This window comes from Oryzias melastigma, linkage group LG2, assembly GCF_002922805.2.
Source record: "Oryzias melastigma strain HK-1 linkage group LG2, ASM292280v2, whole genome shotgun sequence".
NCBI lineage: Eukaryota > Metazoa > Chordata > Actinopteri > Beloniformes > Adrianichthyidae > Oryzias > Oryzias melastigma.
The window spans coordinates 18041514-18048647 of NC_050513.1; the positions used below are offsets into that span (position 1 = coordinate 18041514).

At 36.7% G+C, this 7134-nt stretch overlaps 1 long non-coding RNA gene across 1 annotated transcript in view; it reads left to right on the plus strand.

Moving 5' to 3' along the window:
- The window catches only part of LOC112156603, a 33354-nt gene that overhangs the window by 7559 nt on the left and 18661 nt on the right, over window positions 1-7134 (plus strand). The window lies entirely within an intron of this gene.

Sequence of the window (7134 nt, forward strand, 5' to 3'; positions counted from 1 at the left end):
GGAAATTGAAATTTGATCTTAATTGTCTTCTTATAAGTCCTCCATTATGTTACAAGAACACGTTAAAAACACAAATCTTATTGGAGCGGCTCTCTATACTGTTATCTCAGGGGTCCCCAAACCACGCCCCGTAGGCCCGATCTGGCCCTCCTCCACATTTGGCCCAACCCCCAAACTGTTTTGGGTAAATTAAAAAAAAATTTAGTTTTTGTTGTTTAAGCTAATTTGGCATTTAGCTAAATTTAGCTAAATTTTCAGCTACATGTTTTAGCTAATTTAGACTTTTTTCGTTTTTTTGGGCTAATTTGGAGTTTAGCTAATATTTTAGCTTTATGCTAGCTGTTTTGGCTAAATTCGAGATTTTTCCATTTTTTTAGGCTAATTTTGCATTTAGCTAATATTTCAGCTACATGCTAGTTGTTTTAGCTAATTTAGGTTTGTTTCCATTTTTTAGGCTAATTTTGAGTTTAGCTAATATTTTAGCGTTATGCTAGGTGTTTTGGCTAATTTAGGCTTGTTTCCGTTTTTTAGGCTAATTTGGAGTTTAACTAATATTTTAGCTTTATGCTAGCTGTTTTGGCTAAATTAGAGATTTTTCCAGTTTTTTTAGGCTAATTTGGCATTTAGCTAAAATTTCAGTTACATGGTAGCGGTTTGAATAATTTAGGCTTTTTTTAGTATTCTAGGCAATTTTGAAGTTTAGTTAATATTTCAGCTACATGCTAGCGTTTTTTTCGGCTCATTTGGCACCTCGCTAATATTTTAGCTAGCTATCAGATTCAACATTTTCCACTATCAGCTTCAGTGTTTTTAGCTATCAATCTAAGCATCTTCAGCTATTATTCTATGTTGTATATCTAATTTTAAAACGTTGTAGCATAATTTTTTTCTGTAAAGATGACATACATGAATTATTTAAAATCTGGCTGTGTGTGGCTTTCTGGAAAACCATAAAAGTTTACATTCAGGCTGTGATTGATACACTTCTTCTGTTAGCCTACAAACTGACCCTGGGGCCTCGTCAGAGAAGAAGACAGTTATGTGGCCCTCACAAGAAAACGTTTGGGGACCTTTGTGTTATATAGGTGTGCATCACCCGATTGGCTAATTGGCTAATTAAACTAATTGTTTTTTTTTTTGTTTGTTTGCTTTTTGCGGTTTATCTTGACTTTGTTGCAAAAAATATGAAAAGGACTTATATAATACATCTAACATACATGTGACTGATGCTAGTGGGATTTACCAATATTGTTGGTTATAGACATATATTGTGTTTTGGGTCAAAATTGACCCATTGTCACATTTCAAAACGGGTCAGTCTGACCCGAACACTATATTATGGTTACGCTCTCGTCTGACAGTTTTGAAAAACATTTTTTTTGTAAAAGCTGTTTATTTTTTGCATGAGTTACCAAACTAAACTTCTCCTTTCAGTTAAGTAAACATCCAGAGTTATTTTAATCTAAAGATTAAAAAAAAAAAGGGAAGAAGTTCGAACACGACATTGATATGCTCCAAGGCAAGTTTTTGGCAGCGTTTCACCGCCGTATTCCTCATCTAACTGACAACGCATACCTCATGCTTACCCGAGCGCACTTTACAAACACAGTTGACAAGACACATGATGCAGTCGTGACGGATCGAGGAACGACTGATAAGACCCGATCAGACAGCCGACGTGGGCGCCCCGTCATTGTTTCCAACCTGAACCGGGCTAAACGCCGTCTGCTTGCGGACCAAAGTTCAGAAACCGGCGGGGGGAGTCTGTTAACCAAAATGGCAAAGGAAAAAAGCCGCGCTCTGTTTTCTTTGGTAACTGGTGACCTTAAAGTTTTCAAATCAAATCTGTGTATCTAAGGAATCGGCCCCTGCTGTCCTGTGTTTACCCTTTGCTTTTTCCTCCCAAAACATCAGTATGACTAAAAAGCTTTCATGTGCTTCTTTCTGTGTTTGTGTTGTTCTGCTCCCCAGCAAGCTTTGACCCCGAGTTACAGCCCAAATCCAGTCAGGCGCCACAAACCCGACACACACTGAGCGGCGCTGGTTTAAGGCCAGCTCGCGGCACTCCCCGTTTGCCCCGGCGATGTCGTCATCGCCACGGGAACGCTGTTCAGTAAGATAGAAACGGAGAGGAGAGAAATGATGATTGCCCTATCAAGAAATCCAGACGAGCCGTACTCAGAAATTAGTTGATAGCGTTAAGCTCCGCCCCCTTCATTGGTACTTGAACTCAGAAAACTACATCTAACCTCTTTTGTAAAATAAAGAAAAATCATATTTATGTCTTTTAATATCCAGAAAAAAAATTCAAAATTTTTTTATACTTTCGTAAACGTGTTTTTGGAGATTTATACACTTAAAAATAGGTTTTGGTCAATATTTATTTAGATATAAAAACATTTTTATGTAAAGTCACAGACATTTTGTAGAAGTGTGACATCAAATTTAAAAAAAAAGTTTTATTGTGATTGTTTTTTTATCTTTGGTTTTACACACAAAAGTACTTTTTGGTCGTACTATTTTTTTACGTCAACAATATTCTTGCTGGTACTTTGACAAAATGTTGACTTTCAAGCTACAAAAGAATCAGTGATCTTAATCTAAACACATATAAATCTTCATTCACTTTAACAGTGTTTTGTAGTCACTTTATAAATGCTGAGATTTTGTAATAAAAAAAAAAAATCCTTTACAAATTTTGGTTTTACTTTTCTACCCTTGATTTAGTACTTTTTCGTCAACTTAATAAAGACACAAACAGTTTTTAATTCACCTTCACAGTACTTAAAAAAAACAGAAACTTTGAGATTTAAAACAAAATCATTTTTTATTATTTTTTTCTGTAGTATTTTTTCCTGTTGTAAAGTTTACGTTTGGTGAACCCTAGAGCACTATCGCCGGGTTATTTATACCCGAGCCAAAGTATTTACATGATTTTTAATATGTTTTATATTTCTAAGTGTCCTGGTTCCCTGAGTAAAGTCTCATGTCCCAGAAATGGGCGGACCAAAGGCCAAGTCTCCATTTCAATATTTTATTTTAGGATATTTTTTCTCAAATTGCTAATTTTTCAGTAATTTTCTCACATGTTTTTGGGATCTTCCTGTCTTTATTTTCCATTTTGTTACATAAAGCACAGTTGAAAATAAACGAAAACCACTCTAATGTATCATTTGCTGTCATATTTTGCTGTATTCTTTATGAAAAATACTTTTTATTAGGTGTATTATATTGGGTAAAAATTACCCGGCAACAGTTATGGTGCAACTTTTTATAGCAAAAGTCCTCTAGGGTTAAACTGTTTAACTAGACACAGAATTAATCTGTCTTAACCTACATACTTGTCTGTAGTTGATTTATTATGTCTGCTTCATCTTTGTTAGGATTGGTATATATAATAATAATAATAATCTAGTGTGAGGTGGAGACATTAAAGTCACTATACATGTGTTTATGGCTCAAATGTTGAAAGAAGCAGAAGCTGTGTTGTTGCTATGCTGTAGGAATGTTCTGAAAGCTTCTCTTTGTCAGACTGCAGCCGTCCTCTTATGGTATACAGTGAAAATGTCATTCAGGTCCTTCTCTGGTTTCAACAGGGGAATGTCGGGACCCCAGGGGCGATGACTTTAGTCCTATTTTTGAGAAAACACAAAAGAGGTTGTAGTTTCACTCCCAAGTTGGAGGGAGGAGTGAATAATGAACGACGCCGAGGTTAAGCTTTTCTCCTGTCTATCCTCAAACTTTACTGCCTTTTTCGCAAGTAACCTTGAATTTGAGTTTGATTCCTTTTCTTTCAAATTTTGACTCTTCCTCCCCCGCAACCATTATTGCGGTTTATTTAGCAGAAAAGGTAATGTTTGAAGGATATTGTGTTGCAGGTATTGAGCCGCACACTTGATTTGAGAGCGCACACTCCAACTCCGGGCTCTTTCATGAACACAATGGACTCTTAAAGGACGAGAGATGCTAATCTCTGTGCGCCGATAAACCAGCTCTGGCAGGATAGAAAAACAAATGTGAGGAAACATGAGGGCTGACTTCTTTTTTTTTTAATTCAATGGAATATTTCTGGAATAAATGGTCACTCCATCAGAGGTTAAAGGCGTGCACGCAAAAGCAATCACACTCTGCGGTTGACAACCTCAACGGCAGCAACATTTAAAGATATTTTTATGATCGAGCAGTAAACATGTCCCATCAGCCCTGTTGATTATTCAGACAACTGTTTTTGACTCATTTCTATCAACAGAAACTCATATAGTCAGAGCAAAAAAGTGTAGTGTGGATTCCACTTTTAAAAAAATTATATTTGAGGATTAGGTTTCCATAATAAATATGTTTAAAAAAGAAAAGTGTATTAAATTATGATAAATACTAAGGACTGGACTGATGTGATGTTGTTGATTAACTTTATTTCTTGTGATTGCAAAACAATGTGAAAACGTCGACTTTAAAACAGTAGAGAGCCTCGGTACAAGTCTTGTGGAATTCTACTTTTAATTTCCCGCTGCTATAAAATGTGTTAAGTCGGACTTGAGCATGAGACCCAAATATGAGCCCTGTGGAACTCCACATTTAATTTCTGGCTGCTTCAAAGTCAGTAACTTGAGTTTCACTTATTATGATTGAAAAAAACAAGAAGACAATTGAAAAAATATGTAAAAGTAGGGACCCCAGGCGTGAGCTCTGTGGAATTCCACATTTAATTTCCAGCTGCCAAAAATGTGTTGAGTCTGTAACTTAAGGTGTGTGTTTCGTGATCACAATATTGAGTAGAAAATGTACAAATTACAAAAAGAAGGAGGTCCAGACATTAGCCTTGTGGGGGTCCTCATTTCAAATTATGGCTTCTTTAAAGTGTTTTAAGCCTCTAACTTGAGCTGTATTTATTGTGACCCCCAAAAAATGAGAAGAAAAGGATAAAGAAATATCAAACCAGACAACCCAGATCTGAGCTATGTGGAATCCCACATTTAATTTTTGGCAGATACAAAGTCTGTTAGGTCTCCAAATTTTGCTTCCTGTATCAAGATTGTAAAAATGAGAAGGAAATGCAGAATCTGAGAAAAAGCTGGGTGCCCAGACATGAGCTCTGTGGAATTCCACCTTTAACTTCTGACTGAAGCGAAGTGTATTAACTCTGTAACTTGAGCTGTAGTTGTTGTGATCGCAAAATCAAGAAAAAACTGTAGTAAAAAAAGAAAAAAAAGCAGTAAACCCAGACATGAGCCCTGTAGAACTCCACATTCAATTTCTGGCTAATACAATGTTGAGTTAAGTCTCTAAATTTCGCTTTAGTTATTGAAACAAGAAACAAATGTGGAAATAAAAAAAAAACCCATATGTGAGCCTTGTGGAATTCCACTTTAACTTCAAGCTGCTTCAAACTGTGTCAAGTCTGTACCTTAAGCTTCATTTATTGTAATGGCTTGAAGGTGTATTCTTGAACACACATTTAGCCCATAGTCACACTTGATACAGAAGTAGGGGGATTCCTCTTTTTCTCTTGCTAGCGTTTATTAGCTCCTACAGTTGGAAGTGGTGCAAACTTTGCAAATCTGGTTTCAGGCCTTTTCATTCACATCTCCATTATGACATATGAAAGACGGTTATTAAATCTAAATTTGCCTCTGATTGGTCAAAGTTTAACCCGGTTTAACTTCAACGTGCGTTCATTGGACGGATTTGTTTAGCCTGAGAACGGTCATAGAATCTTGAATAGCGACGCGTGAATGTGGGTTTTTAATGAGGAAACCCGAAAGGTTTAATCATATTTTTAAATACTTTTCATTGGAAATGGTGACTTGAATGCCTGTTGCCAAGACCGACCCTCCCTATAACCCTCCAAAGGACCATATGGGTCAACCCCAGTACACGTGACTGAGGCCTTTATACACATCCCAAGAACATTGTTCTACAAAGTCGGGGTGAAAAACTCTTCAAACTGCTTTATCTTTGGGGAGTTCATCCATTTGTGGAAGTGATTTTCAACACACTCATCTTCATTAGAGTGTCGTTCTTGGAGCTCCTCTTGACGTTACCTTTCTCTCAGCTCAATGTTGCCCTTGACTTGACGGGATGGGACCGACTGTGGCGGCGCCGGGCTCTCCCTCTGATCACAGACTCCAAAGTGGAGGGAATGGAAACGGATGATCTGATTTGTAACGCGTCTTGTCTTTGTGGCGGACACACGCGTGCTCGATTCATGATCTGTTAGAGCTCCAGACGTGACCAGCGATTGGGCCGCGGTGACGTAATGCACCTGATGAATGCGTCCAGCTCCGCCTCCCCATCCAGGCAGCCGGCCAGGAAGCATGAGCTCATATATCCTTGGGGGGCATCTTTCATTCTTAAGTAGCCCCCTGACAAATGAAATGGAACCGAGCCACTTTTTTTTTCTTTTTTTACCCCTTAAGAGAATAAGAACTCACCTTAAAACTGCATCTCAAAAACAAAGATTGACCTAAAATTGGTGGGTTTTATTCCAAACAATGACCCGAAAATGTACAGAAAATAATGAATGGTTAGATTTCAATTTGTGTGAACACAACATTACAGGAACAAACATGGAATTCACCAAAATAAAGCTGCGGTTTTCATTTAACAAACACTGCCCTCTAGTGGTTGAGCTTTACAATCAAACCAGAACACATTTCCCTTTATAGTTCTTCAAACTTTGGGAAAATACATTTAAACTAAGTTGAAAATGTATTTATTTAATTCCCAACACATAGAAGCTTAGAGGTTGCTGGGACTGTTTATTTAATAGGATTTGATTGTCAGAACTAAAGGTGGAAAGGATGATCCAACAGCACCACCCAGTGGTCAAAACAAACAGCGCAGATCACTAAATCTTTTGTCTCTTTCTGTATTTAAATCAGTTTTGGTTCAAATTAACGCATGTACTCTAAATGTAACTTTTACAATAAAGTCATAAAAGAAAATTACAAAAATGTAAATGTTTAGAATTACTGTTTTCACAATTTTTCCTGATTAAATTATTTTTCTGTCAATATATAAAATAAAAAAATATGGTTATCATTTAAATGTTTTTTAACCGTACAGTTTTATTCTACTAAAATATTTTTTCCTATTTTTACATTTTTTTTATTTCAAAAGCACAAAGAAGGAGTA